The sequence below is a fragment of the Ursus arctos genome, unplaced genomic scaffold, assembly GCF_023065955.2.
Source record: "Ursus arctos isolate Adak ecotype North America unplaced genomic scaffold, UrsArc2.0 scaffold_20, whole genome shotgun sequence".
In the NCBI taxonomy this organism is placed as follows: domain Eukaryota; kingdom Metazoa; phylum Chordata; class Mammalia; order Carnivora; family Ursidae; genus Ursus; species Ursus arctos.
In genome coordinates, this window is record NW_026622875.1 from 3,316,138 (window position 1) to 3,330,150 (window position 14,013).

Below are 14,013 nucleotides of genomic sequence, written 5' to 3' on the forward strand. Positions count from 1 at the left end.
CTTTCTCTTTTTCAATGTAAAATATAGTATTATCAGCCACCCAATTGTTAAAGTCAGAAAACTCCATTACGAAATCCTATTTCTCCCAACAAAATATCTTAATTTGTCTGCTTGTTTTAACACCATTTCAACTTTCTGCTCCAATTTCTTCTCCTACGTGTATGTATTTTTCCTATGCTACGTTGAATTGTGTTACCTGAGAGAGTAAACTGAACTTACTTCTCTGTAAACAGGAAAAATAAAGCCTAATTTGTTCTCATGATAAATAGGACAATCTATGAAAATAACTAAGCAGAATTCTCTGTCATTATTGCTTATCCAAAATTTACACGTTACCTTCTCAGAGAGGATAACTCTGATGATCCTATCTGAATTTTCCCCTGACCTTTTTATCTCATGGCACATATTTTTGGTAGAATGGGTAAATGTATCCTCAAACATAATATTTATATGGGCAGAGAGTCTGTCTGTCCTGTTGGGACACTGTATCCACACCCTTAAAACAGTGTTGGCAAACAGTATTCACTCCATCAATAGTGGATGAATGAATAAATGAAAGAGCATCCTCTGAAGCCCAGATGTACTACGAAAATTAACTGGAATTACCTATTCATGAATTAAAAGTTCAAAAAGTATCATCTCCTCCATTCACAATTTTGGGATCTCTAAGCATGTCACTCATTTATGCCTAATTTATGCTTCTTTTCTCTGTGAGAAGATCAATGAGGTAAAGAGATCCCCCTAATAAGAGACTTTTTAATATCAAATATATGGTATTTTAAAAACTTTCTATATTTTATTAAAACATGACTGTTGATAGTGTTTTGAAATAATGATGGAGTCACACTGATACGCTTATAATCTCTTGCTGTATTGCTATTTGGTTCAATGTGAACATTTTCTAAGAATTATTGTGAGTTATGGACCAAAATCCACATTTGCGGAGTGTTAAGACATCACCTATTATGTATTATGTAATGTATTCAAAATACATTACTGGGAATTCCTAGAAAAATTCCAAATACACACTAACTACCTAAAAATATACTACTACTACTACTGGGTTTGTTACCATTTTTTTGTTTGTTTGTTTGTTTGTTTGTTTTCCTGCACATGAAGAAAAGACTAATTCCTGAATATTCTGTCCTATCAGAATGTTATTTTCTTAGGATGACATTGACTAAGGCTATTTTAAAATTCTATGTAGTCACTTAAATGTAGCTCCCTCTCCCCCCTGCTGTACTTTCATGTACAGTAATAAGCAAGCCTCCTTTTAAAGCTTTCTCTTGTGTGTATAACAGTGCTTTGATGTATTCATGTGGCTAGATAGGGACTCTTGGTCAGCAGGGACCACTGGGAGGGTTTTGGGACCAAAATTTACTCTGACCAATATTGAGCCTCTGTTTGGAGGTCACCCTCAACTAATTACCAATAAATGGGTATTTGATTTCTTGTTTGTTATTGTCCCTCTCATGTTTAGCTCCTAGAGAAACTCAGTAGAGGTATAGCTACATAAAGGATTCAATACTGTCTGTTTCATTGGCTAAAGTAACATTTTACAATATTAAGAAATAGCCCTAAATCCTGATATAGAGTGTGTATATATTATGACAAAAATTACCAATTTTGTGTTTGTTAGTATTAAATCAGAAGGTCTTCAAGCTCCCTTCCATTCTTGAATTACTTGCAAAATCCTGCTCCAAACAAATTGCTTCAAATGTGCCCTGAAATGACTAATTGTCGTATTTTTAAATAAATACACTTTCAAATACAAAAGAAATACATGTTTACTAAAAAAATATTGCAGAAGAAGAGAACATGTAGCAGGTGATGAAAATAATTCATATTTAAATTATTTAAAGCAAATTATTTGAAACATTTTATTTTTTTTAATTTGTTGTTTTTTATGATTAGAAAAATAAAATATATTATTTATATACTTGTTAATTTAATATATAATGAAAAATTTCTTATGCCATGAAAAATTATTCATAAATGTCTTTACTGGCTCTGTAATATTCTAACAAGGAGGTAATAAAAATTCACTTAATAATTCTATTATGGATATTTAGCTATTTTCCCTAAATTTGCCATTAGAAATAATTTTCATGAATTTCCAGCGATTTTCTCCATGATTATTCAAAATTAATCTACTGAACCAAATATTTTTAAGGCTCTTGAAATATTGGCCAGTAGCCAAATAAGCAGCCAGTAGTTATGTATGAAAGTATTCAATTTATCAAAAATTCATTCAGCATAAATTCTTAGTGTGAAAATAATAAGTGATGTTAGAAATAATTTGCATTGTTAATATTTTCTTATTCCCATTATTATTCTCAAATGCATTGTCTTCATTTTGGAAGTTATTTTTATAGGACATTTATAAACATTTATAAATTAACATTGTTATTATCAACACAAATCTCTCATTGCCATATATATACTAAATGGTTATGAAATAACTCAAACACATAATCAGTATACAAATCAATTTAAGTGGTGCAACTAATGTGAATTTTGCCACCTACCATGGGAGGGAGTAATATTATATTAATTTTACTTTTCTAAGTGAAATATAGTCCGTTCTGATATTCCATCTTAACAGCTGGTAGAGATTCAGTGGCAGTCACTTTTGGGGTTCTTTTTCTCAGCCAGAATTTTACATAAAGTACAAGGATCTTGCCTAGTTCAGAATTAAGGAGCAGAGAGCATGATGGTATACAGAGTTTGGCCTGCTCCCCTGGATCAGCAGGAAGTATTACAGAATTTTCCTCCTGGCTCCTGAGTTCTTGCTGTCTGGGGCATAAAGAGAAACATGTCTGACTGAGCTTGACCCTCAAGAGTAAGCCTGTCTCCATTTCTTAAACAAAATGTGTCTCCCTGACACTACTGCCAACTACATTTCTCCCTTTCTTAAGAATGGGCTCTCTTGATGGATGTGGGTTACCAGAAAGTGTCTATTTTCCCTAAAGTAAGGAGAAAAAGAGGTGTATAAACTTCCCTAAACTTCAAACTGCTGACTCTGAGATGTTCACCTTACTATGGGTCAGAGCTCCCCATCAAAATCAGTTTCATTGCATCAAACCTTTGAGTCTTAACCATTTGTTAAGGTACTAAGATCTATTCAACCAAGCAATTGGCTTCTGAGGGGTTATAAATGCCTCCAACTCTAACCTCTGTGACTAGTCTTCTATGCACTGTTTTCTGGTGCCTCTGAAGTTGCCATGGCTTTCTTTACTCAGAAAGGCGCTTTTTTTCCCCTTCACCACCTTAGGCAACTGGAAAAAGCAGAAGAAAATCTTTTAATATGGTGCAGCTTAAAGAGGATTGTTGTGGTCAATATTAACCAAAGCACACACGTTCTATGTAGAATTAATATTCTTGTGTTTAAAACTCCCAGGTCCAGTGTCCTCCATAGTTTTATGTATTTAATATAATCAAATTTTCTGCAGCTCTGATAAAACGTTAGGAAATTAATCTGAGATTCTCTTGGATATAGTGTGCATTAAAAAAGTTTGTTTTAAAGTGATTAGATATTCAGTCACTATTGCTGAATACTTTTATGTTTTGAGTACTTACTGCTACGTTACAAATTTGCAGCCAAAGACATCCCATCAGAGTGTCATCCCTTCCTCCTACACATATTTCCACTTTGGCAGAACAAGGAAACACTACCTTTTGGGTATTTTCCTTAAAATATATTTAAATAAAATTTTAAATCATTCTATAAGCTGGTGAAAAAGTCAATGTCCACCGTTAGGGGGACGTTCCCTGCAACTATCAGCGGGAGGTGATATTTTCGGGAGTCTCATGCTGTCATGTACATATATGGAAAACCCCTGTGTCATGGGTCTATACCAGATGTCTCTGGTAGACCCATTTTCCAAATGTTCCAGGCCTCCTGAATGTCAGGTGGCTCCTCTTCTTTTGGGTCAAACTTGGGTATTTAGGTAAAACAGAAACTTTGTAAAATATCTATGCTCTAGACTCCTTAATTATACAAAACCTGCTTCTCTCTATGTCCTTGGGACATTGCAAAAACGTGAGTTATAGCTCTGTTCTCACATGGACATTCCCAGTCTTGAGAAAAATCTCTAAAAACTGACGTCACCTAAAGCCACTTCTGCACCTGTGACTTAACGTTTTCATCTCCCTTATCTCACCGTTCTGAAAGTATCCTGCGTTTTCTTTACACATGCTGGAAGCTCATTAACATTAGAGGGAGTTCTGTATTTTGAATGAACATTGATTTTCCCCCTTGCTGTATTGGATTATATTTATGTTTATCTAGTTCAACGATTAGTTTTAACTGTTTCTTTAATCTGTTCAGACAGATCTTGAATCGAAATTTGATTCCAATATTTATTTTCAAATAACTTCTCAAAGTTACACTTCAGTCTCAGCTATAAAATTAAAATGATCACAGCCTGGTTAGGAACATTGTATAGATGATATGTAGAAACCATATAACCCGGGCATGACACACAGTAGAAACAATACATACTAATAATTACTACATTCACTGTCACAAACATTTTAATATGAAATCAGAGATGTATATTACATGTGAACGCTTTCTCTTAATTTTTTAAACTTACAACCTAAATTTTTATTTTTCATTTATCTGGTAACTTATTTGTCTGGTGTTCTTTTCACTGCTCTAAATCAAGTTGAGAGCTTAGCAAGCACTTATTAAATATTTATTGATTTTATGAATAGTCATATGCTTTCAATAAGAGAAATCTAAACGGGGGTTGAAGGTTGAAATTTTCTTCAATTTCTTCATTCAGGTGTGAACTTCCATAGGCCCTGAGGCAAATCAACACGTGCCTCTTTATCTTCTCGGAATGAGTACGGAAAAAAACCTAGTAACCAGTAAACAGAACACCGCGTATTTCACTAAATTATCCTGTCACAATGACGAACATCTTGAAAAGCTGGAGAGCATGTCATCAAATAAATCAATGTGTCATGCATGGCAAAATTGACCTTGACATTGTTTACTTGGACTCCAGACACTGGGTTTCCATGCTTCTGGCTTCATCTACACCCAGACGTTAGAGAATGGATGTGTAACTCTCGAAGCTCTGGCATCCTCTGGTCACGCTACTCCATTCCCATGATCGAACTGTGTCTAGTCACAAACCCCAACACATTTTGAAAGTGAAGAATGTGTTTTAAATGGAAAGAAAATGCATTTGGTAACAATTAATCAAGTAAAACAGATTTTTCATGTTTCGGCATCAGCTGTTGGCGTCACAGAGCCATGATTCTGGACATAGCTACAACTACAGCAGAGATGAGATGTGAGACCCAGACAGTATCACTATATCCCTTCTCAAAGGAAGCGATTTTGACAATGAATACAATAAAATATGAAACCACTGGTCAGTGGTGAAAGGGACAGGAAAGACAACAGCAGCCTTGGACTTGAAGCCCAAAGATGACAAAAAGTCTGTTCCTTCAGAATGTAACAAGTATCTTTTTCCTGGTAAATTGGAAAGATGTTCACAAATACTGCCTGGTATACTATACCACACTTTTAGTTTTCTGATTCATACTTCTTATAAAATTCCAATTATGACATATTTTAGAAATCTGAATTTTAAGTGTTTCATAACTGTGAATGAGAGACAGTTTGACAATCTTTTAATCTAAATAAAGTAACTTTTTTTAATGAGTTAGAAACTGGTCAAGTGATACCAAGGATATTTTAAAAATAGAAGTAGTTTTAAACTTTTCTTAGAATGATTTTTTAAAAAATACATAGATGCATACAAATACTTTTGCAGCAATTATAAAATTTCTTATAAAGACAATACAGTGTTTATAGTACTTGCACATTTGAACAAAAAAAGGTTTAATGGGATTTTAAATGCTGGAAATTACAGCTATCATTTATATAGAGAATTAATTCATTTGCAAATATTTTATATAATATGAAATTATAAAATTAAGAAACTATTTTTTCTATCTAGGCTAGTCACTATCTTTTTAAAGCCATTATTATCATTCAGCTAACCAAACACCTACACTTTCAGATAATGTAGGAATTCTGGTGACTTAAGATTATACTATTAGCATATATCTTTTCATGTATAATTTATGACTCTGAAAGTTAAACTTTTTTTCTTTCTTTTTGGACTGTAAGCATAGTGTTCAACTTCAGCTAATCCTTTCATCTTCTTTCAATCTAGATTGTGAAGGTCGAGCTGAATATAATATTCCTTATAAAATCAGAACCAAGGTCAGCCGTTGAATTTTATGATCAAAATTTCCCACAGGAGAGAAGACTAAGACCTGGGAATCAATCCAGCCTCTGAAACTACCATGAGCTAATTACTGAACACTCTTCTCTGAAGGTCCTGGTTTAAAAAATAAAATAAATTCTATGATAAAAATTAAAGCTGCAAGTGCAAGTTAAAAATAGTAACCAAATGGTTTCTTTAACCTGTGATAATTTAATATAAGTAGTTTTGTGCAAAAATGACCACAGTGTGTCTTCAGTAATTACTTCAGTAATTACTTTACTCTGGACTCAATGCATTTGTAAGCCCATGCACAGCATTTTGACATGACATATCCTATAAAGATCTTCATTTGGGCTTCCATGTCATTTTGTTTACGCAAGTTCAGAATAGATTCTCTTCTTAATGGGTATTTTAAAGAAAAATTCTTAAATCACCATATTTACTTATTTTTTCCAGTTTTATGGAGAAACAATTGACATACATCATTGTTAGTTTAAGGCATACAGTAGGATGGTTTGATTTTTATATATTGTGAAATGTTTACTATAGTATGTTCAGTTAACATCCATCTTCTCATATACATACAAAAAAATTCAAAAAAAGAGAAAGGGAAAAAAGTCTTGTGATGAGAACTATTAGGGTTTGCTCTACTAGCGACTTTCCCGTACATCGTACAGCAGCATTAGGCATGGACAGCATGTTGTACGTTACATCCTTGGTACTTATTTGTCTTGTAACTGGAAGTCTTTATCTTTTGCTTACCTTCTGCCAGTTCTCCCTCCTGGTACCCTCTGCCTCTGGTAACTACAAATCTGTTCTCTTTTGCTATGAATTTATTTTTGTTTGGTTGGCTTGGTTTTGTTGTTAGATTCCTCATATTAGGTGAAATCATTTAGTTTTGTCTTTCTCTGTCTGACTTATTTTATTTAGTATAATGCCTTTAGGGTCCATCAATGTTGTCACAAAATGGCAGTATTTCCTTCCTTTTTATTGTTGAATAATATTCCCTTGCATATATATGTATATACCATAAGTCTTTTACCCATTCATCCATCAATGGACACTTGCTTGTTACTGTGTCTTGGGTATGATAAATAATGCCGCTATGAACATGGAGGTGCAAGTACCTTTTCAAGTTAGTGTTTTTATTTTATTTTTTGGATAAATTCTCAGAAGTGGAATTGCTGGATCTTATGGTAGTTCTATGTCTAATTCTTTGAGGATCCTTCATATAGTTTTCCATAGTGGCTGTACCAATTTACAATCCCACCAATAGTGCAAAAGAGATCCCTTTTCTTCATAACCATGCCAGTATTTGTTATCTCTTATCTTTTTGGTGATGGGCACTCTAACAGGCTTGGGGTAATATCTCAATGTGGTTTGGGGGTGCCTGGATGGCTCAGTCCATTAAGCATTTGCCTTCGGCTAGGTCATGATCCCAGGGTCCTGGGATCGAGCCCCACATCAGGCTCCCTGCTCAGTGGGGAGTCTGCTTCTCCCTCTCCCTCTGCCTGCTGCTCACCCTGCTTGTTCTCTTTCTCTCTCTGTCAAATAAATAAATAAAATCTTAAAAATTATATCTCAATGTGGTTTTAATTTGCATTTCCTTAATAACTACTGATGTTGAGCATCTTCTCATGTACCTGTTGGCCTTTTGTATATCTTCTGTGACAAAATGTCTATTCAGGTCCTTTGCCCATTTTTCAATTGGGCTGTTAGTTTATTATTATTATTAATTATTATTATTATTATTACTTTTTACTATTGAGTTGTATGAGTTTTTATGTATTTTGGATATTAATCCCTTATCAGATACAGGTTTGTAATATATATTTTTTCTTATTCTGTAAGCTGCCTTTCAACTGTGTTGATGGTTTTTTCTACTGTGCAGAAGCTTCTTAGTTTGATGTAGTACCACTTGCTTATTTTGATTTTGTTGCTTGTGCTTTGGGTGTCATATCCAAAAAATCATTATCAAGAACCACATCAAAGTGTTTCACTTCCACTTTTACTTCTAGGATTTTTGTGGTTTCAGATCTTATATTTAAGTCTTTAATTCTCAATAATTTTTGTGAGTGGTGTAATTTATGGGTCTAGTTTCAGTCTTTTACATGTGAATATTTAATTATCCCAACACCATTTATTGAAGAAACCATCTTTTCTCCATTGAGTATTCTTGGCTCCCTTGTCAAATATTAATTGATCATATATGCTTGGGTTTATTTCTGGACTCTTGATTCTAGTCCATTGGTCTTGTAAAAATGAATAAGGAAACCTAATTTAAAGTGAAGCTGGGAAGCCCTGAAGGGAGAGCTTGCACACACTACAACTTGCTATAAAAAGCATGACTCAAATTCCCCAACTGGAAGCTTACTTTACATGCCTCAGCAAGAGGAAAGAATTTCTCACACAGCAGTCATCCAGAGATCCAGCAGGGATCAAGTTCATGATTTATGAGTGCCATGTGATATTCACATTTGGGAATACTCCATATTTTATTTTTCCATTGCCTTATTAATGGTCGTGTAGTTTAATGAAATTTTCATTATTAGAAAGAATTCCTCACTGATTAATCTTGAATGCTTATCCTTATGCATAAACTCAAGAGTGATTTCAGTATATCTGCTTGAAAGTAGTGTTCAGTTTTATCATGTAGTGGTCTTAGGCTCTCCAAAGCGTTGGGACAGCATATAATTCTTCTACTGGGTATGAGAGATAGTGCTTCTCCATATTTTTATCCACAGTTTTCACACTTTATGAAAGTTTTAAAAAATTTTAATTTAAGAAAATTTTATAGTTTTTGACTAGTGCTTGTTTTAGTTTGTCTTTCCCACAGTAATATAGCAGTTGAATAAATTCTGATATATTAGTAACCAATAAGATTTCTTTTAATATATATATACATTATATATATATATATATTCCTTTTGCTGATTTGTGAAAGTTATTTATATATACCTGATAGTAATTATTTGTTTGTTTTATTTGTTGCAAATAACTTTTCATGGCTAGGATTATCTTTCAAATTACTTTTGGGTTTTTTTCCTTATCTTTTCTTTATCTTTCTTATAAAAGATAATTTAACATAAACAAATGTCGATATTTATTTTCATGGACTGTATTTAATGATGTGGATTAAGATCACTGACCTCCATACGACTTGATTATCAGGATTAAGAACACAGATCATCTATGTCAGCACGACAACTAATTATTTCAGCAAATTCTTGCCCAGAAAGCAAAGACTATAAATGAATAAATCACTTTATTGTCAGCAAACCAATTTGTGTAACTGGATAAACTCCCTCCTATTAGAAGAATAGAAAGCTAAGCTAAGCAAACAACTCACCTAGGAAATAATAATTTACTTGTCAAGATTTGCTTCATTATCCTCACTTCATAGTGTCCATCAATTTTACACTATTATATTGCTGACTTGACCGGATTCCAACCAGTTTCTCACCTTGAAACCTCAAACCACTTGAGAACAGACTCAAAGATGTGTTAATACCTTCCATGACCAACCAATTTTTTCTAAGAATTATTAAGATTGTCAAGATTGGTGTCTTCTCTTAATAAAATAAATTGAATAAACTTACTCAGTTGGGTGATCAATGATGTGTTGTGATTCTGTAGGAACCAAACAGTTAACAATCCTGGAAGTCACATTGAGATCCCATCAAGACACCCTCACTTTTATACTTCAAAATTCCCAACTTGGAAGCTGTATTCCTTGGAGAGCCCTTTAGTCTCCTTTCAGAAGTACCCCCAAGTGGCGATAGTGGGATAAGATAAGATAGTGAGGTTATGTGAGATAAGCGTATTGTGTCAGATTCCCAATTCCTTTCATCAAGCTTGCAAATATTTTCCTAGGAATAGGCAGAACTTTTAGGAATCCTCGATTACCTGGTCAGTATAAAAACTTTTGTTATGGGCAGAAATCAGCCTAATTAGTAATAAACATGACTATCCGTTCTTGCCACATTTTGGCGTGAGTCGTTAAGAGGAATGTCATAGAGAAGAGGATGTACCTGAGACCCATATGGCCCTCTCCCAAGCTGGATGTAAAAACATGAATTTGGCTTTCAACAGAACATTGTTCTTTACAGACAAATTTTCTATTGTGAGAAATTTCCCCAGTCTCATCTTGTTTTGTCCCTGAAAGTCTGGTCTGGAAGTGACCTCCTCTATAAAAATTCTGTTTGCCAGGAATTGAAAATTTGTCGAGTCTGCAACAGAGGAAGCCAGCCATATTCAGTTAGAGGCCTGAGAAATAAGGCACACCAACAACATAGTAGATGAAAAACTCTAGACCTTCATAGGCCTATCTTCTAAGTTGAATACACTTTGTGTCAGATTGCTGCTTTAAAACAAGCAAACAAACAAACAAAACCCCATTTCACTGAAATGTTTATTGGTCTTTGGGGTAGAAACAGGAATTTCTTTTCCAGGAAGCATATTCCCATCATGCTTCCACAGAAACCAATGCAGCAATCCTTGCTGATTCTGTTTTTGAGTTTGGCCACAAAGCAGTCTGTCCTGTGCTTTTTGTCTCTGAGGATGAAACCTGGCTTACACAGAACCACATAGAAATCCCAGGCTGTAGATACCAATGCTTGGGTCATATTTGATCTGCAGATCAATGAGTTCCTGATCTCTAAATAAAAGATTCTCCTATTGGAGAAGTTGTTTCTGTTAACTCAAACATAGTCACCTTTAGAACTTTCTCCAGGATTTCCTCTGCCTTGACATGGAATGTGCAGTGGATGGCAAAGTTTTCATTTCTGTTGATGCCAAAGGATCTGATGCTGTGCCTGGCTTTGGAGAACACAAGGGTCTGGCCTATGAGCTGTCCCAGTGCCTTGGCTGCCAGAGTCCGTCTGTTTCCACTCTCCCTCACCCCAAAGAGGCTGAGGCAGAGCTTGTGGATGGGAAGTTCCCACATGGTACTCTCCTTTTCACCTTGATATTGTGCCATGATGGAGAACAAGAAAAGCCAGATTACTTCTTGTTAAGTGTATTCAAATTATGGCTCCAATTCTTGTACTTATCTTTAAAAATGGTATCATATCATCAAAGATAATTGAGAATTAAGTGGTCCTTCAGGAATCTTTTAATGTGAACAAAATATTCATTTGAGAACTACCTATAAGGAAGGAGAAGGAGTGTAGAATCCCAAACATCCGATGATCTTCATTTTTATGTGAAAGTTCTTAAAGAAACTCAGATTCCAGATGGTTTCAAAGAAATATATATTATAAAATTATAAATGTACAAAGTTTTATATCCCCCTACACTACCCAAATCACAACTTGAACACGGTGGTCTTTATTAGTGGCTAACATTCCATAACCCTCTTTATAACCCATTTTCTTTTCATTTTCTCAGACCAGAAACATCTACAGCTTAATAGCTTAAAATTAATCTCTCTTTGAAACAGTCAAGACCCTCATGGTTGATTTTTAAGCCCTGGCCTCATTCTCTGCTAAGAACTATTATCCAAGAATTTTTAAAATTCTGCAAATATATAATTCAACACTTCCAAATCTATAATGATTGGTTCATATCCTAATAGCAATCTCAGATCTTTTTTTAAAAAAGGTGTACCAAGATAGAGTGGGAAGATTCTGAGGGTGATTTATAAGACTAAAAATTGTATAGAACACCAGGCAGATTTGAAAAATCTGGATGTTGGACAACATCTTTTGAAGGCTTTACCCAGAGTCACTTTCTATGGAAATAGACTGAACTCTAATTCAGTCCTGCAGGTAAGGAAAAACAAATCCACTGGAGACTTTTGGATAAGTTAACACCACCACACAGCATTCAGGAGTAGATTTTGAAGCAGATGTGACATTCCCTTTCTTTTCACTTTTTATGATCAGCCTTAAGCCACAACTAAATGGATTTAAGCTGCAGGCTAAAACTAGATTGGTAAATGGCCCAATGGCCAGATCCCTAACTTTCTCATTGGACATTTTAAAAAAGGCTTAGAACAAAATCAGACCTCATCCATTAAGCCTCTGAGGAGGGAACGTTTTGATAAAGACACCTGACAATACTATAAGCAACAAGGAATTAGATAAATAGTTGTGCTGTGCTGGCTAAGAATCTTGTAGCCTAAAGTAAAGTTGGTGACCAATAAAATTACTCCAAAAAGACATCGGGAACTTTATTTCTTATTTTTCTTTACTGTCACCCAGCTTCCCTTGCTATGAGTTATTTTAATAAATCATTGAATGAAGAATCAACCAAGAAATGACTTTTTAGACAGTAACATCACAACATGCCAGGAAATCAAAAATCTAATATCTCTTCTGGTTCTGGAAAATATGGAGTAGATGCATTTATTTCTCTTTCCAACCAAGTAAAGCTAAAAACCCTAGATGTTATATACAAAACAAATAAGAAGAGATGTTAAGGGCAAGAAGAGGAAGGCAGATCGACTAGAAACACTGAAATGTGAGCAACAGCACAGTGGTGAGTCTGTTGTGTTTTCTTTTTGCCTCCTATGCATTTCTGACTGCTCTAGAAGTTCCAACTGGCACCAAAAAAAAAGTTTCAAGAAAAGTTTGTTCTCTCCTACTGAAGAATCATATAAGCAGCAGCCTAGAAATACAGAAAAATGTTTACAATTAACACCTACTCCAGCAAAAACATTGAGAAAAACCCCCACACACAAGGAAGGCTGAGTGAAGAGTCTAGACTTCACTTTCACTCATAGTAATGAAGAACCTTCCTCTTCCCCATTGAGGTGATGTCAGTGGAGGCTGAAAGGATAGCCTGACTTACCAATGTCCAGGGGTGACTGATACTTTTCTGGGTAATTGTTCAGTTTATTTGTATTTTATATTTCTTACCTAATATTTTTCCTATGTCTCCTGCTTCAACTCTAATATTATTTATTTATATCATATGTGTATATGATGTATGTAATATATATTATATATTTTGCCAGGAATTTGCTCTACATTGAATCATTTTCTAGGAACAGCTTTGATTACTTTAATCTTCTATATGTGATTATTTTGTTTTCCACATTCACTCATATTTTCTCTTACACATACTTAATACTTTTTTAGATTCATAAACATTTTACTCTAACTTAATGAATTGAATTAAACATTAGTTAAGAATATGTTTAGTGGGGGCGCCTGGGTGGCACAGCGGTTAAAGCGTCTGCCTTCGGCTCAGGGCGTGATCCTGGCGTTACGGGATCGAGCCCCACATCAGGCTCCTCGGCTATGAGCCTGTTTCTTCCTCTCCCACTCCCCCTGCTTGTGTTCCCTCTCTCGCTGGCTGTCTCTATCTCTGTCAAATAAATAAATAAAATCTTAAAAAAAAAAAAAGAATATGTTTAGAGATAATAGTAAAAGCCATATAATTAGCCATATAATAACTTAATAGGACTTCAGTTTTCCCTTATTCTCAGAAAGACTGGAGATAGAGGTAATGTAATCAAGATGGCAACAAAGATAGTTTCCAACCTCAGTCTCTCTCACAAGCAGACAAACTAGCAACTATTCATAGACAAGATGCCATTTTGAAAATCCCAGAACCCAGGGATGGGAATGAAACATCCTCCTGCACCACAAAGACTGAGAAGAACCACATTAGAAGATTAAGAGGAGCAGAACAGATATACTTGGACCATATCACCCCTCCCCAGGTTGGCACAGTACTGCACTGAAAGTCCCCATTACCCTGACCAGGTCTATGGTGTTTCCAGTGGGAAAAGAGAGCCTAAAGTGGATATGTATGC

At 34.8% G+C, this 14,013-nt stretch overlaps 1 pseudogene; it reads right to left on the minus strand.

Annotated features, from left to right (window-relative positions):
• Positions 1–10,616: 10,616 nt before the first annotated feature.
• Positions 10,617–11,229, minus strand: LOC113253634 (60S ribosomal protein L11-like; annotated as a pseudogene).
• Positions 11,230–14,013: the final 2,784 nt, after the last annotated feature.